This window comes from Triticum aestivum, chromosome 2D, assembly GCF_018294505.1.
Source record: "Triticum aestivum cultivar Chinese Spring chromosome 2D, IWGSC CS RefSeq v2.1, whole genome shotgun sequence".
Classification (NCBI taxonomy): Eukaryota; Viridiplantae; Streptophyta; class Magnoliopsida; order Poales; family Poaceae; genus Triticum; species Triticum aestivum.
The window spans coordinates 589,020,512-589,047,234 of NC_057799.1; the positions used below are offsets into that span (position 1 = coordinate 589,020,512).

Consider the following 26,723-nt stretch of genomic DNA (forward strand, 5'->3'; position numbering starts at 1 on the left):
CATAGATTTCTTTGCCTCTTGCATATCTTCAGGACTGAGAAATTGAATACCCCTTTTCTTTGGAGTTGGCTTAGGAGTTGGTTCAGGAAGTGTCCAATTATTTTCATTGGTCAACATATTATTCAATAAAATTTCAGCTTCATCAACAGTTCTTTCCCTGAAAACACAACCAGCACAACTATCCAGGTGGTCTCTGGAAGCATCGGTTAGTCCATTATAAAAGATATCATGTATTTTCATTTTTCTTGAGAGGATGATCAGGCAAAGCATTAAGTAATTGGAGAAGCCTCCCCCAAGCTTGTGGGAGATTCTCTTCTTCAATTTGCACAAAATTATATATATCCCTTAAAGCAGCTTGTTTCTTATGAGCAGGGAAATATTTAGCAGAGAAGTAATAAATCATATCCTGGGGACTACGCACACAACCAGGATCAATAGAATTAAACCATATCTTAGGATCACCCTTTAATGAGAACAGAAATAATTTAAGGATACAATAATAGCGAGTTTTCTCATCATTAGTGAATAGGGTGGCTATATCATTTAATTTAGTAAGATGTGCCACAACAGTTTCAGATTCATAGCCATAAAAAGGATCAGATTCAACCAAAGTAATTATCTCAGGATCGACTGAGAAATCATAATCCTTATCAGTAACAAAGATAGGTGAAGTAGCATAAGCAGGATCATATTTCATTCTAGCATTCAGATATTTTTCTTTCAGTTTAGCTAATAATTTCTTAAGATCACTTCTATCATTGCAAGCAAGAAAGTCTCTAGCAGTTTCTTCATCCATAACATAACCCTCAGGCACAACAGGCTAAGGGGAGAATCTTCATCATCACTTTCATCAATATTATCAGTTTCAATAATTTCATTCTCTCTAGCCCTAGCAAGTTGTTCATCAAGAAATTCACCTAGTGGCACAGTATTATCAAGCATAGAAGAAGTGGCATCATCAATAACATGCGACATATCAGAATTAATAGCAGAAGCAGGTTTAGGTGTCGCAAGTTTACTCAAAAAAGAAGGTGAATCAAGTGCAGAGCTAGATGGCAATTCCTTACCTCCCCTCGTAGTTGAGGGATAAATTTTTGTTTTCGCGTCTTTCAAGTTCTTCATAGTGACCAGCAGATATAAATCCCAAGTGACTCAAAGAATAGAGCTATGCTCCCCGGCAACGGCGCCAGAAAATAGTCTTGATAACCCACAAGTATAGGGGATCACAACAGTTTTCGAGGGTAGAGTATTCAACCCAAATTTATTGATTCGACACAAGGGGAGCCAAAGAATATTCTCAAGCATTAGCAGTTGAGTTGTTAATTCAACCACACTAGATAACTTAGTATCTGCAAAAAAGTATTTAGTAGCAAAGTAGTATGGAAGTAATGGTAGCGGTAGCAAAAGTAATATTTTTGGGTTTTGTAGTGATTGTAACAGTAGCAACGGAAAAGTAAATAAGCAAAGAACAATATGTGAAAAGCTCATAGGCATTGGATCGGTGATGGAGAATTATGCCGGATGCGGTTCATCATGTAACAGTCATAACATAGGGTGACACAGAACTAGCTCCAATTCATCAATGTAATGTAGGCATGTATTCCGAATATAGTCATACGTGCTTATGGAAAAGAACTTGCATGACATCTTTTGTCCTACCCTCCCGTGGCAGCGGGGTCCTATTGGAAACTAAGGGATATTAAGGCCTCCTTTTAATAGAGTACCGGACCAAAGCATTAACACTTAGTGAATACATGAACTCCTCAAACTACGGTCATCACCGGGAGTGGTCCCGATTATTGTCACTTCGGGGTTGCCGGATCATAACACATAGTAGGTGACTATTGACTTGCAAGATAGGATCAAGAACTCACATATCTTCATGAAAACATAATAGGTTCATATCTGAAATCATGGCACTCGGGCCCTAGTGACAAGCATTAAGCATAGCAAAGTCATAGCAACATTAATCTCAGAACATAATGCATACTAGGGATCAAACCCTAACAAAAATAACTCGATTACATGATAAATCTCATCCAACCCATCACCGTCCAGCAAGCCTACGGCAGAATTACTCACGCATGGCGGTGAGCATCATGAAATTCGTGATGGAGGATGGTTGATGATGACGACGGCGACGGGTTCCCCTCTCCGGAGCCCCGAACGGACTCCAGATCAGCCCTCCCGAGAGAGATTAGGGCTTGGCGGCGGCTCCGTATCGTAAAACGCGATGAATCCTTCGCTCTGATTTTTTTCTCCCCGAACGTGAATATAGAGTTGGAGTTGAGGTCGGTGGAGCTCCAGGGGGCCCACGAGGCAGGGGGCGCGCCCCCACCCTCGTGGACAGGGGTGGGCCCCCTGGTCTTGATTCTTTCGCCAGTATTTTTTATTATTTCCAAAAATAATCTCCGTTGATTTTCAGGTCATTCCGAGAACTTTTATTTCTGCACAAAAATAACACCATGGCAATTCTGCTGAAAACAACGTCAGTCCGGGTTAGTTCCATTCAAATCATGCAAGTTAGAGTCCAAAGCAAGGGCAAAAGTGTTTGGAAAAGTAGATACAACGGAGACGTATCAGTGGGCGCCAAACATGGGCGGCAAAACACATTGGATTCAAGCTCGTCCGAAAGACCTCTGTTTCTCCCTCCATTTCCCCATTCATACACGGTGGGCGGCAAAACAAACTCGACTCGGCCGAAATCGATGTAGGCAAATATTTTCAATAGGGGCAGGTTTGTAACTTCACTCACACGTGACACAACCGCCCTACCTGTCAGCCCCGTTCATACATCATGGGCGCCAACCACCCTCTCCTCGCCCGAAATCGCTTTGGGAAATATTGGCGAGATGCGAGATTACCGTCGTATCCCCAACCGATGAGACGTCCAAATTTTAAACGGGGGCTAAGTTCGTAACTTTCCCATATTTCAGACAGGCGCGTCCCAAAAACATGGTTCCCCATACCTCTCCCTCCATTTTCCCATTCATACACCGTCCGCACTAGAACACCATCCCCACACCAGCCTCCGTTCGCCACCCCATCCATCGCCGCCGTCCTCCACCACATCCATCACCGTCGTCCTCCACCACATCCATCGCCACCGTCCTCCACCATGCCGGAGCGCCTACCAAGACCGCATTGTCGACTGCTAGAGATGGACGTTTCTCATCCACGGTGACGGAGCAAGAGCCTTCCATCATGTCCTCTCGCTTCATCGGTGCCGTCGTCCTCTTTGCCGGGGCCACTCACACGACCTTCTCTTCCACCGCAACGGGACTTATCCCCCGATGCACCCGTCTACCGTCGCAGATATGCTGCAATGCCACCGACAGCCATCGCACCCCCGATGCCTACACGGCGCCGCAAGAGTGGTGGTACTTCATATCTCCTCAACTTTTTGATCTCAACCAGAAAATAGATCTTAACTTGGTTACTCTAATTTCTTTTCATCTCTTAGAATTTAGTTCTTAGTTCGAAGCAAACAATGGCTGCTAAATATCATTTCCGGTTTCCCCCTTTTATGATCACTATACGATCAGAATACGTGCTTCGTGTCATAATAGCACTGCTCGACCCATCAAGCTAAACAAGCTTAGTTGTTCAAATATGAATCTGATATTATTAAAACAGATTTGTTTAATTGGTCAGCTAAATGTTCCTAAATTAGTTTCGAAAATGCATGTTCGCCGCTCGGGTGTGTATCTCTACAGGGTGCCCATAGGGGCCGGCCCACCCTAGGATTATGGGTCATCCCAGGCCCCGATTCCCCTCTGTTCTGCCGCGCGCTTCTGATCTCTACTCGCCCTCAGCCGCCTGCCTCGCCGGTGACTTGCTGTCCCCGGACGGCATGACTCTAGGAGGAGACGCCGGACTAACAGGAGGTCAGGAGCCGCTCGCCCAACAGCGTTACCGCTGCCCGGGCGCGCCGCCGTGCCTACCTTCCCAATCCGTTCAGGGCTCAGGCGTGCAGCACCCACTAAGCCAACCCGATTTATCCTGAGATAAGTCCTCAGCACTCAGCAACCACTCCTCATCACCCATTTTCTAATTGATTCATTACTCATTAGGCAGGACTGTCATTAGGGTTTGTTGTGTGCTCAGTTCTACCTAAACATAATGGTTCAGATGTATTTCGGTAATCTTTAGTATCAGTAGAGTTCACAGGGTTTTCAAAATTCCGGCCCTAGGAACAGACACTAGTCATTTTGGATTGTTGGTCGTAGTGACATTGACCCAGATTACTACTGCAAGCCAGGTTTGTTGACAATTTTACTTGTCTTTCTTACTCATTTGATATAATATCCAATTATTCACGTTGATTAGTTGCAAACAATAAGTGCTAGACAAACTTCTTGATTCAGATTTTGGACGGTCTCTTACTGCAGTTACAATTCTGCATACTTGTCCTAGTAAGCTCACAAGTAAATGATTGATTCACTACATCTATGCTTGCATTGTCATATTTGTTGTCAATATTCTTTTAGGGTGGACCACCCTGTTTCTAAATACTGCAACCGTAGACATGAGTGAATAGTATTTCTCTATGTGATCTCTTCCATCATGTGTGGGCAACGAACACTGCAATGTATAGAAAGAAAGTGTCATTTCCAGCTTTTACATAGGCTTCGATCTTTTACATGGAATACAATCTGCCTACTTGCTTTGTGTCGCACTACCAACACTCCACCCTTGAAGCTAAACATTATGCCACTCATAATTCCTTAGTTTATTTGTTCAAATACGAATTTCATATGATTCTAATGTTCCTACTTCCGTTTTGAAATGTGTGTCTGCTCGTTATAGAGACATAAGGGGTTTGTATTTCTGTGTGTGGTCTAGTCAGCACGGTTGGGGGGTGAACTATGCAGGGGTGTGACGCCCCCGATTCAACCATACACTAATCATACACGCAAATGTGTACGATCAAGATCAGGGACTCACGGGAAGATATCGTAACACAACTCTAGACACAAATAAAACAATACAAGCTTCATCTTACAAGCCAGGGGCCTCGAGGGCTCGAATACAGATGCTCGAAACACAAGCGTTAGCGGAAGCAACAATATCTGAGTACAGACATCAAGTTAAACAAGGCTGCCTTAAGAAGGCTAGCACAAAAATCAATGATCGAAGAGGCAAGGCCTCCTGCCTGGGACCTCCTAACTACTCCTAGTCGTCGGCGGTCTCCATGTAGTAGTATTCGTCGGTGGTGGCATCTGGCTCCAGGGATCCACCATCTGGTTGCATCAACCGGAAAGAAGAAGGAAGGGGGAAAAGGGGGAGCAAAGCAACCGTGAGTACTCATCCAAAGTACTCGCAAGCATCAGATCTAAACTAAGTATGCATTGGTATCAAAAGGAAGGGCTGTATCTGTGGACTAAACTGCAGAAAGCCAGAATAGAGGGGAAGGCCTAGCCTATCGAAGACTAGCATCTTCAAGCAGCTCCAAGCATCTTGCAGCATGTAGAAGAGTAAAGAATAGCAGTTTATATTTAACAACCATGTTGTAACATCAACGCCCAGAGATCCTTCCTCGACTCCCTACGAGAAAGTAATCTCGGAGCCACATATCCATCACATATCTCAAGTATCCATTTCTAGTTATATAAGATCCGGATACAAGTCTGAACGTCCATTACCGTGGACACGGTATTAGTATATATATATATCTTCCCTGCAGGGGTGCACCACGTTACCCAACACGCTCGATCACTCTGGCCGGACACACCTTTCTGGGGTCAATGCCCGGCCTCGGAAGATCAACACCTCGCAGCCCTACCTAGGCTCAGCAGAGAGGTCCCCGCCGGTATACATCCTAAGTGCCCCGGGGTCTTGGGCCCATCGCCCGTTGCACTCCGGCTCGTTGCGAGTAGGGTGGATACCAGCACCGCCTCAGATGGCCAGCATGATCCGACCATGCCGCAGTGCTGAACTGGACGTCTGACAAAGCTTCAGCTGATACTGCGACGTCGAGGCCCATATCTAGTCTCGCGTGGTGGTTAGTGCGCAAAGGCCAAAGGCCAACTCAGAACAAATACCCAAACTCATTAGTGCATTGGGGGCTCGCGGAGACGAGCAGAGACTCACGATAATGTGACCCCGTCGCCCCGTCTCATGGACCTACGGCAAGGGCCCAGACTGCCCGGCCGTGACATGTAGAAAACTCGCGGGTGCTCAAAGGGCCCGCCCGACTTTCACATCAACTCGCGGGTACCCCTCAGGGCCGACCCGACTTCAACAAAGGTCTCAAGTAAAGTCAAGGTAACCGTGTGTCCAAACATCAAGGGGAAAACCCGAGGAATCACCGACGGAGGATTCCACTCGATGTAGTCATCAAGGTGAACGTAAGAGGGTCCACCCTCGAGGTTCACACTTGAGGTGTTGCACGATATAGCCGTATCGGGAATGGTGAAAGAGGAAATCACCCTCGATGACCACGACTGAATAGCTACACTACAGAATTATCATCAGGAGTGCCTTTTGAGGGATCACCCTCGGCACTCGATAGTAGCTCTGCAGAGTCGAGCAGCAAAAAGCGGGCGTGATGTGATGTGAGGTGTCGGGCTCTGGTCGTCGATCACGTTGATCGAGTCATCGATGATGAAGCAGGGGCAACAAGGACAAGGTGGGGGTCACTGATGGATCACTAACCAACCTATACTAAGCAGTTTAGGATAAGCAGGTAAGGTACAATGAGCAGGTTACAAAAGCAGGCTATGCATCAGAATAGGAGCAAACAACAACAGTAGCAAAATCTAATGCAAGCATGAGAGGATGGAATGGGCGATATCGGGATGATCAAAGGGGGGGGCTTGCCTGGTTGCTCAGACAAGAAGGAGGGGTCGTCGGTGACGTAGTCGATCACAGCGGCATCGGCAGCCGTCAAGGGGTCTACCGAAGAGAAGAGGGGGAAGAAACAGTAAATACAGAGCAAACAAGTGTATAACATGACAATACGCAGAGTAGGGGTATTCTAACGAAGTGTTACACGATACCGGCGAAGGGGGATAACGTCCGGAAAGTTTTCTCGGAGTTAGGCATTTTCGGACAGACGAACCGGAGGGGAAAAGTTCGATGTTCGCTATGCTAGGGGCATGTGACAGATGAACGGGGAGCGTATTCGGATTCGTCTCGTCATTCTGAGCAACTTTCTTGTATAAAGATTTTTCATCCGAGCTACGGATTATTTTCTATGATTTATTCTTGTTTTAGCCATTTTCTAAAATTATTATCAATTATTAAATTCGATAGAAAATGAATAATTATGTCAGCATGAGGTCAGAGTGATGTCAGCAGTCAACTTTGACCTGTTGACCAGCCAAACTGACAGGGGTCCCATTGTCATAGAATGTTAGCTAGCTTAATTAGACAGGTTAATTAAGTTATGTTAATTAATCTAAATTAATTAAGTTAATTAATTCGTTGATTAATTAATTAATCTATTTAACTAATTTTAATTAATTTTTTTAGGCCAAGGCGCTGGGGCCCATAGGCCAGTGGCACAAGGCCAGCGGGCCGGGCGGGTTAACGGGTGGGCGCCCGTGCCCGAGGGGCGCTACGCCCGGGCGAGGCCATGGCCTCGACGAGGCTAGCGGGGGCGCCGGCGCGGCGCGGCCAGGGGACGCAACCGGCCGCGAGAACTGCGGCAGGCGAGCGAGGCGCGATGAGCGCGAGCGGCGCTAGCAGGAGGTGGTGGGTAGGCGCGGGGTGGGGCTGCGCGCACGGCGATGCAGCGAGGCACGCCGGGCCGATGCAGGCTGTGGCAGGCGTGTGGGGGGAGCAGGGCAGGGCACGCGCGCCGGCGATGTGAGCTGCGGCGGCGGCTTGACCGGGAAAGGCCGGAGACAGCGACGGCGAGCGGCGAAGGCGGCTCCGGAGTTCGGGCATGGGCGGATCCGGTGATACACGACACGGCGGAGTGAGCTAGCTAGCGCTACGGGGCCCTACGCGCGTGCTGAGCACGACTGCGAGTTCGGACGAGCTCATCGGCGAGCGTGGCCACGACGAGGAGCTCGACGGAGGCGTTGTGTTCGGCCATGGTGTCGGGACCCCGATTCCAAGTCACACCGATCTAGCCTGTAACACCTCATATCACTTTGCGGCCTCACGCACGGTACTCCCACGGGTGTCGCCATACCATGGCCCGGGACCGTTTGCGCCTTTTGGCTCGCGTATATGACAATGTCGCTAGCATCCATATGACAGAGAACCCGGGCCGACATGGCTAGTCGTGAACCCAAAGCGGCACTAACGTATGGGGACAGGCATACGGGAATCAACATCGAACGTGTCGGTCAGCAGCGTGAGAATCCGGGCTGTAGCACTGGGCTAACAGGACTCCGGGAACCCGGCTGTAGCAGGCTAGGCAGGACTCCGGATGTCACCGCGTGACATTTCCCCGAGGGGACAGACACAGGAACGATATGAAACACATGCCGGCCAGTCAAGTGTCCAGAGCAGTAGTGCTGGGCTAGCAGGACTCCGGTGAACCGGGCTGTAGCGGACTACTATGGCTCAAGGAGGCACTAGACTACATTTCCCCATAAGAGAGGCTGCTAAGGATAGACAACTAGATTGTCGAATCCCACACATACCAAGCATTTCAATCATACACACAATATGCTCGATATGTGCAAATACAACATGGCATCACAACAAGACTCTACGACTCAGAGTATTTATTCATTAGGCTCCGAAGAGCCAGATATTACAAACATGGGTCTCATGACCCAACATTCAGAGCATACAAGTCAAAGCACATGCGGAAGCTTAACATGTCTGAGTACAGACATCTACAAATGAAAAAGGCTGAGAAGCCTGACTATTTACTAGATCCTGCCGAGGGCACAAGATCGTAGCTGAGGTATCAAGCTAAACGTCGAAGTCCACACGGAACTACTAGCGAGACTGACGTCTCTCTGCAAAACATAAAATAGGCAAACGTGAGTACAAATGTACCCAGCAAGACTTACATCAGAACTATCTACATATGCATCGGTATCAACAAAGGGGGTGGTGGAGTTTAACTGCAGCAAGCCAGCTTTGACTCGGTGGCTATCCTGAACTACGACTGCAAGCAACTCTTTTGAGGTGGCGCACACGAGTCCACATATTCACCATATCAATACTCCACTATGGATCCGCTCCCGTCTCCCTACGAGAACGCCATCCATAGCACTCACGCTTATCTTGCGCATTTTAGAGTATCCACTTTCACTTGTCTATGAACTGTTATAGGCAACCCAGAAGTCCATTTCCGCGGACACGGCTATTCGAATAGATCATATTAACCCTGCAGGGGTGTACTTCGACACACACGCTCTCACCACTTACCGCCGTTACACGACATGTACTCGGCAACCTTCAAGCGGAAGCCCAGCGAGGGTGTCGGCCACAGCCTACCTAAACACTCAAGTCTCTAGTCCAGGTTTATCGCCTATTCAGGTTCCATCCGCAGGGAGTCCGGCCGAGGTTTCCACATACGGCCCCGAACGATGTGTGCAGGGTTCCGAGACACCAAACGGGCGCCCGGTACACCGGCCACGTGCCTACCGCATCACAGCCCACCCCTCCGGTCAGCGCTGCCCACGGCCTCCAGCATACTACAAACACCAGAAACTACTTGCAACTCCTGGACAGAGGACAAGGGTGATTAAGAAGCCGAGAGGGTCCATTGGTTTCGGGCCCAATGCGTGGTAGTAACTGTATCATGGATCACAAACACAGAACTCAGTTCCTGAGGACGGCTGCAATGAGACAACCCACCATGTACTCCTACATGGCCTCTCACCGCTACCTTTACCAAATCGTGTTCACACACTTAGCTCACACACAGTAGGACATGTTCATCACCATTCCAATTCATCCCCGATGAATCAGACCTGACACAACTCTAAGCAATAGCAGGCATGACAAACAAGCATGAATGAGTAGGCACATCAGGGCTCAAACAACTCCTACTCATGCTAGTGGGTTTCATCTATTTACTGTGACAATGACAGGTCATGCAGAGGATAAGGGGTTCAACTACCACAGCATGTAACAGTTGAATCGTTGTTTTCCTAATGCAGTAAAGAGAGCAGGAGCGAGAGAGTGGGATTGTATCGGAATGAACAAGGGGTTATGCTTGCCTGACACTTCCGAAGATAGCATTGAGTCTTCATTAGTGTCATCGAACTCATCGTCGGAAACACGGCTATCGAGAGGGGACAATACCGGCAACAGAGAGGAAACACAATCAATGCAATGCACAATATGATGCATGATCATGACATGGCAATATGAATGTGTTTTGAGCTAATGCAGCTAGCAACATATTAAATGGAGTTGGTTTGAACCTTAGGTTCAAATTCAAACTCCATATAAGACATTTCAAATGCCATTTATTCAAATTGTCATATACAGTGGCTGTAAGTTGTTCAAACATGCATGAGGATGCCATAAACAGATTCTTTGGATTTTTCTGATAATTTTTCATATATAAATCATTTCATTTGGAGCTACGGTTGAATTTCTATGAATTTTAGAAGTTAGGGCATTTTCTGGAATTTTCTTAATTATTTCAAAACCAGAAAATGATTAACTGCGTCAGCATTAGGTCATGCTGACCTCAGCAGGTCAACGGACCCGTTCCAGGTCAAACCTGACCAGTGGGGTCCACTGGTCAGTGAGACAGTCACTAATCCCGCGTTGACTAGCACTTTGACCTGCTGCGGGGCCCATTGTCAGTGGCTAAGGGCGGCTGAGCTGGCAGGGATTAGCGCTAATGACTGCGCCACGTCGGTCCTCGCCGGAGTTTCGCCGGCGACAACCAAAACTGCGGCGGCAACTCGCCGGACTTGAGCTACAGACGGCGGTTGAACGCGCGGGAACCACCAGGAGGTAGCCCACGCTCTTCCGCATCCAGGGGAGGTGTCAGAAGGTCGCGGGGTGGCCTGGTTCGCCGGCGGCGAGCACTTGGGCGGCCGCCGGAGCTCGGGTGGGTGCGGGGGTTAGCGCTGCGGCTTGCAAACAAACGGGCTATCGCGCTAGAGTTGCTCTACGGAACGTCGCGAGTGCAACGGACGCACGCGCGGGGCCATTTGGTCGCCGGAGCCACGACGGCGACGAGCTCATGCGGCGGCGAGCTTCGGGCACGGTGGCTAGTCTAGCTAAAGCTCGCAATCGAGCCTGGGAGTAGGGGGAAACGGTTCAGGGGCTCACAGTGATCTCAAGGGAGGACTCAGCGGGCTCGGGGACGCTCTGGTCGAGGCGAATCGACACCGGCGATCTCCGGCCAGAGGCGGCGGGGACAAGCTCGATGGCGACGCTTCCGGGCGTCGGGGCTTGCTTCCTTCGTCGAGGAGACGTAGGAGACGATGGCGGTTCCTCTGGATATCCTAGCTAGGCGAGGGGGGGCTCGGTGGCCACGGCAACGGCGACGGTGGCGACGGCTCCGTTCGGTGGTGCTGTGGGGAGAGAGACAGAGGGCGAGGGAGAGAGCAGAGAGTGAGGGAGAGGAGCGAGGAGCTTCGGGGCGTCGTCGTGGCATCGCCAGGAGGGGCCGGGGAAGCAGGAGGTGGCGCGGGCGCGTGCTCGGCGGCGGTGCGCTGTCCCCCTCCTCTGCCTACTGGCAAAGGTGGGTGGTGACTGGCATGGGCCAGGTGGGCCGGCCCAGTCCAGGTAAGCGCCAGGTAATACTCCTTTCTCTCTCTTTCCTTTAATTGTTTCTGTTTTCTATTTATTTGATCTATTTTGAATTAGTAAAAATACTAACTCATTTTGTAAAATCCTGATAAAAATTGTGGGCACTTTTGAAAATATTTCCAACAGCCCTCAACTAGTTTCAGAATTATTAGAGCATTTAAAATATTTATAGGATTTAAATGCCCCAATTCAAATACAATATGAGTTAATTCAAAAATCCAAAAATGACCTAGAAATATGTTTATCATTTTTGGCAGAGGTTTTTACCTTTATCGAAAATCATGAACTTTTCTAAAGGGCATTTGGGTTCATTGAAAATGTTTTTAAGTTGAACCTAGTTGAGTTCTTTTGGGTGCTAGGGATTGATCACCCCTATTTCAAGTTTAAGCAAAATTTAAACATGATGCATGAGGAACAAGCAAAGTCAGACAAGGGCTGATCTGGGGCTGTGACAGCTCACCCCCACTAAACAAGAATCTCGTCCCGAGATTCAAGACGTGAGGTAAGAAGACAGAGGGTACAAGCTAACACCATCTTCATTATCCAATTGCTCTTCGCGAAGATGTTGATCCGTTGCTTCAATTAATGTTGACGTCTTTGCTTTCGAGATCTTCATCCAACACGATGACGACAAGGGAAAACTCTATAGAAATCGATCTCCTTAAAGATCGAGCAACTCACGATCAACTCACGGAATGCGACGTTGAGTATCTCTTGAGCTGAGACTCAACACATACATCGAGAGAGGGATGAAGTGAAACAGAGAACGAAGATTCAAGTTGATAAGCACAATTCCACGCTGAATAAGACGGTGCATGGTTTCAAAGTAGCGAGGAGATAATTGCCATGATTCCATAGAGGCACCTTAGGGAAGGTGACTTGTAGAAATATTCCCTTAAGTGGCAAAAGGAATTACTTTTGATATAAATATCATTGAAACTCTTTATGCCAGCCTAAGGCAATCACAAACGATCGTTCGAGGGAGTTCGGGAGAACGACACACTCGGGCTAGGATGGACGATGTGGACTACCTTGTTGAAGACAACACAAGGGGTGATTTGCTTATCACCGGAAATGGTCGGAACCCCTGGTGGGACCACTTTTGAAGATGGTCCTTATCAGTAATTACTGGGAAGGGTAATCCAAGGTAGGATGGCACAATGACGGTGCAAGCTGGGACAAAAATGCAAATGCTAGGAATGATTCTAGTAACTGGGGAGGAGCTCAACAGTAGAGAGTGAATCTACTGTTTGAAAGGTTTAGCATAACCGAAGGAAACTGGGAGCAATTCCAGTTAGTGCCGATGATAACACCTAGAGCTTGTGCGTGCTCTCAGGAACTTGAGCATTTCCATATTCATCAAGGTTTTACCAACATCCGTGTCGAGGATCCTGGCAACACATCATACTACCATGATGAATGGTGATGGAGGATGCAGGTGCAAAGGAGGACAACACTTTCTCAGATTTGACCTTAGCGAAGCCAAGGGAGCAGAATCTGGATGATCGACCGAGAGACATTTAGCACTCCGCTTCTAATGTTCTCCTTGATGTTCTAGCGTAACCCATTAGATGTGGCTTGGAATCTTGAACATCAAGTAGTAGGTTGGACTTCGGGTGCACAAGAATCCATAGGGAATCACTAGTGGAATAAATCCTAAGAAATCCTTATGGGGAGGTGGCAAACTTCCTCAATCAAGATACTACAATAATAGGCCTTCCGGCTGGATGTGTTGGCCACGACATCCACTTTACCGGTTATCGAGAGGGCAATATTATAATTCTTGGGAAATGTTCCCACCATCACATATGCCCGAGATTCAGTTCTGGTTAGTGGCAGGATATTCCAGACTCATCGAGTCTAGGAAGAAAAATGAAGGTTTGCAACACAAATCGACGAGATGACGTTGCGAGATTCTCAGGGGATGAACTACGATAGCAAGCTCCAAAACATGAGCTGGTTCTGCTACAACATGTGAACACGCTGTCCCAGACAAGCATGATCACATGGTAGTCTTATAATAAAACACTACCGAGTTCAGGAGGGGAACCATCATCGCAGGTAATGAAGTTCTCAATTAAGCCCGGGTTAGCTCTTAAAAGGAACTCCTTCTCCTGGAACAAATCAGTCAGTGGCTTGGTGTGCTAGGAACACATATAGAACGAAGGTTGCAAGTCTCCGAACCACAGAATACTACGCACGTATGCATGACCGATTTTGGGATGATTCCAAAAGAAGCAACATTGACTTTCTCAAATCCACGACGGCAACTTGCATCAGATGCACGTGAATTAGAGGAAGTCACTACTTTCATCCAAACATATGCTTCATGAACGGAACACGAAGATAATGCTTATAAAGTTTCCAATACTAGCTGGATGTTCAACACGAGTCATGGAGAAGGTAGCAGTGTTGCTGATGGGCTCAACAACAATTCATCCAGGTTTCCATGGAGATGGAATTCCCTAATTATGTGAACAAGTGATAGCATTGGTCAGACCCAAAAGATATAATGGTGTATGCTCGAGGGATCAACCACGAGTAAGACAACATCATGAACATCGTTGGTTCTGATTTGATTTGATGATAGCCCATACTCAAATCAAAGTCTTGATACGACAATAGGTCCAACAACTGATCATAGGGACCAATCGATGAAGATATCATCTATCTTCAACACACGGAAATATATCCCTTGAAATGAACTAAGCTGGCAAGCTTTTGTCTTCCAACTCTCCAAGTTGTTGTTTGGCTTAACCAACTGGCTCAGGGGTATCCAACACAGATTCTTGGAGAAAGAGTGGCTTATTGGAAAACCAACTTGATCACGAACTCAACATATCGGTCAGGGACAACCTGGTGGTACTTCCAAGAAGATATTTGGAAAATCACGATCCACCGACATGTTATTAAGATCGAGAACAATCTTGCTTTTCAGAGCAAGACGATATGACCGAATAAGCAAGGACTGACACTATCCTAACTCATTGATCGAAGAGTGCACCGGAAATAAGGACTGGTAGCACGATCAATCTTAGGATGATGATTCAATAACCAGCACGATAGGAATGAGAGTATTGTCCATTAACTACCAAGCAACGGAGTTGCTAGGAGTATAGATTTCACACATCACAGTTCGCTTGTCGGTATTCCGGTTATAATAACATGGAGACCGAGGAATGAATAACGATGGCCAGAAGTATCACTGCAACAAGAATTCATAAGGGTTGGTGCAATCCTCATGACATTCCTGACATAAAGAGGGTAATACTCGTAGGTAGAACAGAACAAAAGCTGGTTGGGCATTTGATCTGCGGAATACAACTACTTTGACCCAATCCCAGAGATGGACGAGGTACTGGAGTTTGTTTCTCCTAGTCATTCCGGATTAGAATGGCTTGACAGACCACAAGAATAATAGGCATCGATAACACAAATGCACAATTACTCCTGACTATCAATTGATAGACGAGGGCCAGAAAATAACTAAAGAGAGACAACTCAAAGGAACATATGTTTTTCTGAGTTGTGGATGCATAGATTAGTATGTCGAACCAAGTCCAACAAGTTTCTTCTAGATAACCCATGCAGAAAGGTAGGACTGGCAGAGTCACAATATGAATGGAGTACTCCTCAAGAGCACTCTAGTTGTGATCTTTCGGTTCCGCGAGGAACTTCTTCCATAAGCAGTTCATGATATTTGGAAGAAGGATATACCATGAACCTCGAGGACTATCACAAAGGTTACTAATATCCTAAAGGAACGAGCAAACACTATCAACAGGAGTAAGTGGAGTGAATCTCGAGTTTAGAAACCCGGGAATAGAATACCTACTAACTAAATGGCATCACGGGATGCTTTCGAGAATAGTGGCCAGAATCATCACACTGGGGATGCAAGCATTGCTAGATTACTAAGTGGTCCTCTAAGACACCTAGGGTCATAATAATAACTCCAACATATATGTCAAGGCAACAGAGTACCTCAACTCAACGATTAGTGTGGTTAATCTGGCCCAAAGGAACATCGAGAACGGAAAGAAAGGATTGCAAATGCATCGGACTATTTAGAAACCTGGGATGACTTGGACAGCATAACGGCTGTAAATGCTCAAAGGATTTGAGACATCCTGCAAAAATGGTGGCATAACCACTTAGAAGCACAATATCAAGGTTCCGAGACCAACTATGAACACACGGAAATAGTAGAAACTGAACTGAGGCTTAAATCCATCAATCCTATAGTCTACGGATTAGTAACACGTGATCCTGATAGAAAGATGAGAAGCCTAGTTCTTAATCCCCGTAGAAGAGAAGAGGGTGACTCAGATCAGAAGGGCATAAGGTAAAGGAGTAAAAGAGCCTTACGTTCCCTCCCACAATCAATTCCCTTATATAACTAAAGCATTTCTAGACTCAACGTCGACCAGTTTGGCTTGGTAATCCTACAGGCAGTCAGGCTCTGATACCAACGCTGTCGGGACCCCGATTCCAAGTCACACCGATCTAGCCTGTAACACCTCATATCACTTTGCGGCCTCACGCACGGTACTCCCACGGGTGTCGCCTTACCATGGCCCGGGACCGTTTGCGCCTTTTGGCTCGCGTATATGACAATGTCGCTAGCATCCATATGACAGAGAACCCGGGCCGACATGGCTAGTCGTGAACCCAAAGCGGCACTAACGTATGGGGACAGGCATACATGAATCAACATCGAACGTGTCGGTCAGCAGCGTGCGAATCCGGGCTGTAGCACTGGGCTAACAGGACTCCGGGAACCCGGGCTGTAGCAGGCTAGGCAGGACTCCGGATGTCACCGCGTGACATTTCCCCGAAGGGACAGACACAGGAACGATATGAATCACATGCCGGCCAGTCAAGTGTCCAGAGCAGTAGTGCTGGGCTAGCAGGACTCCGGTGAACCGGGCTGTAGCGGACTACTATGGCTCAAGGAGGCACTAGACTACATTTCCCCATAAGAGAGGCTGCTAAGGATAGACAACTAGATTGTCGGATCCCACACATACCAAGCATTTCAATCATACACACAATATGCTCGATATGTGCAAATACAACATGGCATCACAACAAGACTCTACGACTCAGAGTATTTATTCATTAGGCTCCGAAGAGCCAGATATTACAAACATGGGTCTCATGACCCAACATTCAGAGCATACAAGTCAAAGCACATGCGGAAGCTTAACATGTCTGAGTACAGACATCTACAAATGAAAAAGGCTGAGAAGCCTGACTATTTACTAGATCCTGCCGAGGGCACAAGATCGTAGCTGAGGTATCAAGCTAAACGTCGAAGTCCACACGGAACTACTAGCGAGACTGACGTCTCTCTGCAAAACATAAAATAAGCAAACGTGAGTACAAATGTACCCAGCAAGACTTACATCAGAACTAGCTACATATGCATCGGTATCAACAAAGGGGTGGTGGAGTTTAACTGCAGCAAGCCAGCTTTGACTCGGTGGCTATCCTGAACTACGACTGCAAGCAACTCTTTTGAGGTGGCGCACACGAGTCCACATATTCACCATATCAATACTCCACTATGGATCCGCTCCCGTCTCCCTACGAGAACGCCATCCATAGCACTCACGCTTATCTTGCGCATTTTAGAGTATCCACTTTCACTTGTCTATGAACTGTTATAGGCAACCCAGAAGTCCATTTCCGCGGACACGGCTATTCGAATAGATCATATTAACCCTGCAGGGGTGTACTTCGTCACACACGCTCTCGCCACTTACCGCCATGTACACGTCGTGTACCTCGGCAACCTTCAAGCGGAAGCCTGGCGAGGGAGTCGGCCACAGCCTACCTAAACACTCAAGTCTCTAGTCCAGGTTTATCGCCTATTCAGGTTCCATCCGCAGGGAGTCCGGCCGAGGTTTCCACATACGGCCCCGAACGATGTGTGCAGGGTTCCGAGACACCAAACGGGCGCCCGGCATACCCGTGCCACGTGCCTACCGCATCACAGCCCACCCCTCCGGTCAGCGCTGTCCACGGCCTCCAGCATACTACAAACACCAGAAACTACTTGCAACTCCTGGACAGAGGACAAGGGTGATTAAGAAGCCGAGAGGGTCCATTGGTTTCGGGCCCAATGCGTGGTAGTAACTGTATCATGGATCACAAACACAGAACTCAGTTCCTGAGGACGGCTTCAATGAGACAACCCACCATGTACTCCTACATGGCCTCTCACCGCTACCTTTACCAAATCGTGTTCACACACTTAGCTCACACACAGTAGGACATGTTCATCACCATTCCAATTCATCCCCGATGAATCAGACCCGACTCAACTCTAAGCAGTAGCAGGCATGACAAACAAGCATGAATGAGTAGGCACATCAGGGCTCAAACAACTCCTACTCATGCTAGTGGGTTTCATCTATTTACTGTGGCAATGACAGGTCATGCAGAGGATAAGGGGTTCAACTACCGCAACATGTAACAGTTGAATCGTTGTTGTCCTAATGCAGTAAAGAGAGCAGGAGCGAGAGAGTGGGATTGTATCGGAATGAACAAGGGGTTATGCTTGCCTGACACTTCCGAAGATAGCATTGAGTCTTCATTAGTGTCATCGAACTCATCGTCGGAAACACGGCTATCGAGAGGGGACAATACCGGCAACAGAGAGGAAACACAATCAATGCAATGCACAATATGATGCATGATCATGACATGGCAATATGAATGTGTTTTGAGCTAATGCAGCTAGCAACATATTAAATGGAGTTGGTTTGAACCTTAGGTTCAAATTCAAACTCCATATAAGACATTTCAAATGCCATTTATTCAAATTGTCATATACAGTGGCTGTAAGTTGTTCAAACATGCATGAGGATGCCATAAACAGATTCTTTGGATTTTTCTGATAATTTTTCATATATAAATCATTTCATTTGGAGCTACGGTTGAATTTCTATGAATTTTAGAAGTTAGGGCATTTTCTGGAATTTTCTTAATTATTTCAAAACCAGAAAATGATTAACTGCGTCAGCATTAGGTCATGCTGACCTCAGCAGGTCAACGGACCCGTTCCAGGTCAAACCTGACCAGTGGGGTTCCACTGGTCAGTGAGACAGTCACTAATCCCGCGTTGACTAGCACTTTGACCTGCTGCGGGGCCCATTGTCAGTGGCTAAGGGCGGCTGAGCTGGCAGGGATTAGCGCTAATGACTGCGCCACGTCGGTCCTCGCCGGAGTTTCGCCGGCGACAACCAAAACTGCGGCGGCAACTCGCCGGACTTGAGCTACAGACGGCGGTTGAACGCGCGGGAACCACCAGGAGGTAGCCCCCGCTCTTCCGCATCCAGGGGAGGTGTCAGAAGGTCGCGGGGTGGCCTGGTTCGCCGGCGGCGAGCACTTGGGCGGCCGCCGGAGCTCGGGTGGGTGCGGGGGTTAGCGCTGCGGCTTGCAAACAAACGGGCTATCGCGCTAGAGTTGCTCTACGGAACGTCGCGAGTGCAACGGACGCACGCGCGGGGCCATTTGGTCGCCGGAGCCACGACGGCGACGAGCTCATGCGGCGGCGAGCTTCGGGCACGGTGGCTAGTCTAGCTAAAGCTCGCAATCGAGCCTGGGAGTAGGGGGAAACGGTTCAGGGGCTCACAGTGATCTCAAGGGAGGACTCAGCGGGCTCGGGGACGCTCTGGTCGAGGCGAATCGACACCGGCGATCTCCGGCCAGAGGCGGCGGGGACAAGCTCGATGGCGACGCTTCCGGGCGTCGGGGCTTGCTTCCTTCGTCGAGGAGACGTAGGAGACGATGGCGGTTCCTCTGGATATCCTAGCTAGGCGAGGGGGGGCTCGGTGGCCACGGCAACGGCGACGGTGGCGACGGCTCCGTTCGGTGGTGCTGTGGGGAGAGAGACAGAGGGCGAGGGAGAGAGCAGAGAGTGAGGGAGAGGAGCGAGGAGCTTCGGGGCGTCGTCGTGGCATCGCCAGGAGGGGCCGGGGAAGCAGGAGGTGGCGCGGGCGCGTGCTCGGCGCCGGTGCGCTGTCCCCCTCCTCTGCCTACTGGCAAAGGTGGGTGGTGACTGGCATGGGCCAGGTGGGCCGGCCCAGTCCAGGTAAGCGCCAGGTAATACTCCTTTCTCTCTCTTTCCTTTAATTGTTTCTATTTTCTATTTATTTGATCTATTTTGAATTAGTAAAAATACTAACTCATTTTGTAAAATCCTGATAAAAATTGTGGGCACTTTTGAAAATATTTCCAACAGCCCTCAACTAGTTTCAGAATTATTAGAGCATTTAAAATATTTATAGGATTTAAATGCCCCAATTCAAATACAATATGAGTTAATTCAAAAATCCAAAAATGACCTAGAAATATGTTTATCATTTTTGGCAGAGGTTTTTACCTTTATCGAAAATCATGAACTTTTCTAAAGGGCATTTGGGTTCATTGAAAATGTTTTTAAGTTGAACCTAGTTGAGTTCTTTTGGGTGCTAGGGATTGATCACCCCTACTTCAAGTTTAAGCAAAATTTAAACATGATGCATGAGGAACAAGCAAAGTCAGACAAGGGCTGATCTGGGGCTGTGACACATGGCAGAAGCGGCGAGCTACGGGGCGCAGAAATCGAGGGGTAGGACGAGGGGAGCACGTGGTGCTCACCCCCGTTGCTGGGAACGCCCGTGGGATAGTCGAGGTGGCCGGAGTCGTTGGCGAGCTCGCGGTGGCCGAAGCGGAGAAAGATGGGTTGTCCCGGCGATGAAGGGGCTCCCTGCTCCTGCGCGTGGGCATGGACAACGGAGCGGATGGCGGCGGTCCTCCTGGGCCCGTCAGCGTGGAGAGGGGAGGCCGGTGGCCGCGTCGACGGTGGGGCGCGGCGACGGGCGTGAGCTCGGCTGCGAGCAGAGGAGGAAGGAGAGCGGGAGCGGGCAAGCGAGTGAGGTGGAGGGGGGAAGTGGACGAGGGGAGTGGGAGGGGAGCCCGAGGAGGCATGGGGTTGTCGCCCTTATCCCCTCCCGGCGCTGCAGGCGAGAGGGTGCGGCGGCGACCGCGGGCGCTGTCGGGTGTGCCCGAGGAACAGGGGGTCTGGTGCGGGGTAGCTGGGCTGGCTGCTGGGCCGACCTGGTGGGTCGGGTGGCCAAGCGGCCAAGGGTGCGGGGGGTTCTTTTCGCCTTTTTGTTTTCTTTTCTTTCAAAAACTTTACTGTTTTATTTAACCTTAGAGCATTTAATCATTTTGTAAAAAGATGATTTCTCCACTAATATTACCAAATGATTATTTGCAACAACTTGAACATTTTAGTTTGCATGTTTGATAAATTTGAATCTTGACTTTAATTTGGATTTGAAATTTGAAAGATGTTTGAAAGCCAGTGAGGATTAGCAATAGTAACAGTGATGACATGGCATCATTAGCATGGGTTTACTGTAGCATAATTATCCGGGCGTTACAACTCTCCTCCACTAAAAGAAATCTCGTCCCGAGATTTAGGAGGTAGAAGGAAACAAAGCTGGGTATTCATCACGCAGGCGATCCTCGCGTTCCCAAGTGGCTTCGTCTTCAGAGTGATGCGACCACTGGACTTTGAGGAACTTGATCGCCTTCTGATGTGTGCGGCGTTCAGCTTGGTCGAGAATGCGGACTGGATGCTCTTTATAGGAAAGGTCCTGTTGCAACTCAAGCACTTCATGATCCACTGCTCGGATTGGGTCCTTGAAGCAGCGGCGGAGTTGAGACACGTGGAGCTCATCGTGAACCTGAGAAAGGTTCGACGGAAGTTCCAACTGGTATGCCACTTTTCCACGCGTCTCGAGAATAGTAAAAGGACCAATATAGCGAGGAGCTAGCTTGCCCTTGATCCCAAAGCGGTGTGCACCCTTCATTGGTCTGACTCGAAGATAGGCCTTTTCACCAGGTTGATAGACCATGTCTTTGTGATGACGGTCATAATTACTCTTTTGACGTGATTGAGCAGTCTTGAGATTCTCGCGAATGACGCGGACTTGTTCTCCGGCGTGTTGGATAATATCCGGACCGAAGAGTGGACGTTCCCCAGTTTCTGACCAGTTCAGAGGGGTTCGGCAGTTTCGTCCATATAACACTTCGAAGGGAGCCATTCAAACTAGCTTGATAGCTATAGTTGTAGGAGAACTCAGCATACGGGAGAGATTCCTCCCATTCCTTGCTGAAGGAAATAATACAAGCTCGAAGCATGTCTTCGAGAACTTGGTTGACGCGTTCAACTTGTCCCTGAGACTGAGGGTGAAAAGCGGTGCCGAATGACAGATGAGTTCCCATAGCTTCTTGGGAACTTGCCCAAAATCTTGAAGTGAATAAGCTGCCACGGTCTGAGCTGATTACCAGTGGAATACCGTGGAGTGAAACAATTCTGGACATGTAGAGGGTTGCCAGCTGACTAGCAGTTATGGTTTCTTTGACGGCCAGAAAATGCGCAACTTTGGAAAGCTGGTCAATGACGACAATTATAGCATCATTACCTTTCTGCGATTTGGGAAATCCCGTGATGAAGTCCATTTCAACATGGTCCCATTTCCATTCAGGAATAGAGATAGGTTGTAGAGTTCTAGCGAGCCTTTGATGTTTTGCTTTGATACGACGGCAAATGTCACATTCAGCAACATAACGAGCAATGTCTTGCTTCATATTTGACCACCAGAATCTCTGACGAATGTCTTGGTACATCTTGGTACTACGGGGATGTATAGACAACGGAGTGTCATGAGCTTCTTTCATAACTTCCCGAGTCATATCCAGGTTGTCTTTTGAAGGAACCACTAGGCGACCTTTAAAGAACAAGGTGCCATCATCTTCAACAGTAAAGAACGAGGGCCTTCCTTCTGCGAGGTAGCACTTAATCTTCTCAACTTGAGAGTCATACTTCTGCAGTCTCTTGATGCTCTCCACGAGATCTGGTTCGACAACGAGGGTATTGAGGGAACCCTGGGGAACAACACAGAGGTTCATCTTACGGAACTCCTTAGGAGGGGGAGTGAGTGCACCCGGAGGAACAATATGGAGGTTCAGCTTTCTGAATTCTTCAACAAGCGAGGGATGAACTTTGCGAACCTCGAGATGGTTGCAATATGACTTGCGGCTCAAGGCATCAGCCATTACATTAGCCTTGCCTGGTGTATAGGAAATACCGATGTCAAAGTCTGCTACGATCTCCATCCATCTCTACTGACGGAGGTTCAAATCTTGCTGAGTAAACAGGTACTCCATACTTTGGTGGTCGGTGAAGATCTCGCAACGATTACCAAGAAGGTAATGTCGCCACTGTTTTAGTGCATGTATGACAGCAGAAAGCTCGAGGTCATGAACTGGGTAGTTCTCTTCATGAGGGCGCAATTGACGAGAGGCATAGGCAATCACTCTGCGCTCTTGCATTAGGACACAGCCTAATCCTTGTCGTGAAGCGTCGCAGTAAATGACGAAATCCTTCTTAGTATCAGGCGGAGCAAGCACTGGGGCAGAAGTCAGCTTGTCTTTGAGTGCTTGGAAACATTCCTGACACTTTTCTGTCCACTCGAACTTGACGCCCTTGTGAAGCAAACCAATCAGGGGCTTGGCGATCTTGGAGAAGTTCTCGACAAATCAACGGCAATAGCTGGCGAGTCCGAGAAAACTTCTGACTTGTTTGACATTCTTCGGAGGAGTCCAATCAAGAATAGCCTGAACTCGTTCGGGGTTAACGGCAATACCATCCTTGGAGATGACATGCCCAAGGTAGGTCACTTCGGGAAACCAGAATTCACACTTGTAATACTTAGCATATAGTTGATGCTCTCGAAGTTTTTCCAGAACAAGACGAAGATGTTCAGCATGTTCCTCTTTGTTCTTGGAGTACACAGGGATATCATCCAGATAAACCACGACGAACTTGTCGAGGTATTCCATGAATATATAGTTCATCAAACGAGAGAAGGTGGCTGGAGCATTTGTCAAGCCAAAGGACATGACGGTGTACTCGTATGAACCATAGCGAGTAACGAAGGCGGTCTTGGGAATATCCTCTTCACGAACCCAAATCTGGTGGTAACCCAACCTCAAATCAAGTTTAGAGAATACTGAAGAACCAGCAAGTTGATCATACAGGTCATCGATTCTGGGAAGCGGATACTTGTTCTGAATTGTTGCATGGTTGATAGGTCGGTAATCTTGGACCAAACAATTAGTTCCATCCTTCTTCTTGACAAAGAGAGAAGGTGCTCCCCAAGCAGAGGAACTAGGACGAATGAATCCCTTGTGAAGAGATTTGTCGATTTCCTCCTTAAGTTCAAGGAGTTCATGTGGTGGCATCTTGTATGGCCGCTTGGCAATAGGAGTAGTACCCGGCTTCAAGTCTATGATGAATTCAACAGCTCTAGCAGGGGGTATTCCTGGAAGTTCTTCTGGAAAGACATCTTAAAAATCATGAAGGACTCGAATGTTCTCTATTCCCTCGAGAGGTGAAGCATTCAATGCATTTAGAACATATATCTAATTCTCGGCATCCTGGACCAGCTGAGTTGAGTAGTTGATCAACTGGCCAGAAGGATGAGTGAGCTGTACTGTCTTGGCGGCACAGTCGATCTTAGCTTTATGGGCGGTCAACCAATCTATACCAAGAATGATGTCTATGTTGGAAGGTCCGAGGACAATGAGAGAAGCCGGAAAAACTAGACCTCCAATCTCGATTTGATTGTGAGGGCTTACCATAGTGGTTTGCCACCTGGATCCCGGGGATTGAACCGTTAGAGGAGTAGGTAATTCTTCCATGCCTAGCCCGTGCATTTGAGCAAATTGTTGGGACACAAAGGCATGCGAAGCCCCTGAATCAAAGAGAACTGAGGCTGGTACTGAATTAACAGAGAGAGTTCCCAGCACGATAGTCGGTTCCTCCTGAGCCTTTTCAGCATCGACATGATTGGCATGGCCAAGTACAATAGCAGCCAGTATGATATTACGGTTTCTGAATCGGCGGTTTCGACAACTCTTTTTACGACTAACAGGAGGGTGTGGTGCATCCTGAGACTGGCCCTGGTGACAATCGAGGGTAAGGTGTCCTGACTGTCCACCCTGAATTGTTAGTTGTCTCAGTGGCGGAGGCAGACGAGGTGCAACATAAGATGGTCTTGGTGTTGGAGCAGGTCGATGATGAACATTGTGTGGGATCCCGACTCGACGTTTCTGAGCAGGCTGACTCGAGGATGAGCCAACATCTCGAGTACGCTTGAGCGATTCCTGGTACTCAATCATACCAGTTTCAGCTCGGAAAACTTGGCTGACAAGCGTCGCAAAGTCTGCGCAATCATGAGCAACAATTGCAAGCTTTATATCGGGACGCAGTCCTTCACGGAATTTCTCTTGCTTGTGAGCGTCAGTGCAGACGTCATCCGCAGCATAGCGAGATAATTCAAGGAACTTCCTCTGATATTCATCCACAGTCATTGTGCCCTGTGAGAGTTTGCGAAACTCCTTCTTCTTCTGGTTCATCATACCTTGGGGAATGTGTCGTGCACGGAAGGCTAACTGAAATTCCTGCCAAGTGGTTACAGTCTCTGTCGGCAGCATACCCCTGTGGCTTTCCCACCATTGAGCAGCTGGACCCTTCAAGTGAAATTTCGCAAAGGTGACATAACTGGCAGGGGCAACATTAGCTGACTCCATCTCAAACAGGATGTCACGAAGCCAATCATCAGCATCCATAGGATTGGTGGAGTTACGAAAAATGGATGGGTTGAGGCGCACAAATTCTAGCAGTGTTATTGGGGCAGGCTGTTGATGAGCATTCTGGTTTGGAAAGTGGGCCATTACCCTAGTCATAAACTGACGATTTAGCTCAGACTGTTGCATCATTGCGGCAATATAAGGTGGAGGTGGAGGATCGTCAGCCATCCTGCTAAAAACATCAGGGAGTAGCTTTAACAAGAGGTTGGAGCAGGTGTATGGAGTCATTCATGATGTAACTTGAACAATGAGCAAAGGCGCAGTATGTACAAAACAGTAGTCATTAAAGACATACATATACATATACGGAGCCATTTACACGTTAGTATCAGTTCGGACAAGAGAATCATCCTAGACATACTAGGCGGCAGGCTGGCACGCGATGGAGGGATACAACAACGAGACATAGCAAGGCTACATCCACGTCAGAGAAAAGCACTAGAGCAAGGAATCTGCAGGGGACGACGCAGGGTGCCCTCGATAAAAGGATCCTGCGGCCCGTGAACAATGTGTAGCAGATCCTGGCCCTCAATTCAAGAAAGGCATATTACGAAACTCCGGATGGATGTGATCACGAGAACCTAGGATAGAGTTAGCAAAATCATTTGACCCGAATAGAAGAGAGATCAGAGTCCCAGAGTATAGATGAGGAGTAAAAGATCATAATACCACCCAATGGCGACGTGGGCCCGTAAGCCACACAGCCATGTTAGTCAATCAATTTTTCAAAGACTAGACTCAACTTCGGCCAAGGGGTTAGAAAGGGGGGTTCCTACAGGCAGGCGGCTCTGATACCAACTTGTGACGCCCCCGATTCAACCGTACACTAATCATACACGCAAATGTGTACGATCAAGATCAGGGACTCATGGGAAGATATCACAACACAACTCTAGACACAAATAAAACAATACAAGCTTCATATTACAAGCCAGGGGCCTCGAGGGCTCGAATACAGAAGGTCGAAACACAAGCGTCAGCGGAAGCAACAATATCTGAGTACAGACATCAAGTTAAACAAGGCTGCCTTAAGAAGGCTAGCACAAAAATCAACGATCGAAGAGGCAAGGCCTCGTTCCTGGGACCTCCTAACTACTCCTAGTCGTCGGCGGTCTCCATGTAGTAGTATCCGTCGGCGGTGGCATCTGGCTCCAGGGATCCACCATCTGGTTGCATCAACCGGAAAGAAGAAGGAAGGGGGAAAAGGGGGAGCAAAGCAACCGTGAGTACTCATCCAAAGTACTCGCAAGCATCAGATCTAAACTAAGTATGCATTGGTATCAAATGGAAGGGCTGTATCTGTGGACTGAACTGCA

The 26,723-nt window shown here is 48.1% G+C and overlaps 1 pseudogene; it reads left to right on the forward strand.

Annotated features, from left to right (window-relative positions):
* Positions 1-26,723, forward strand: part of LOC123055985 (receptor-like serine/threonine-protein kinase SD1-7) — a 104,413-nt pseudogene that overhangs the window by 67,557 nt on the left and 10,133 nt on the right.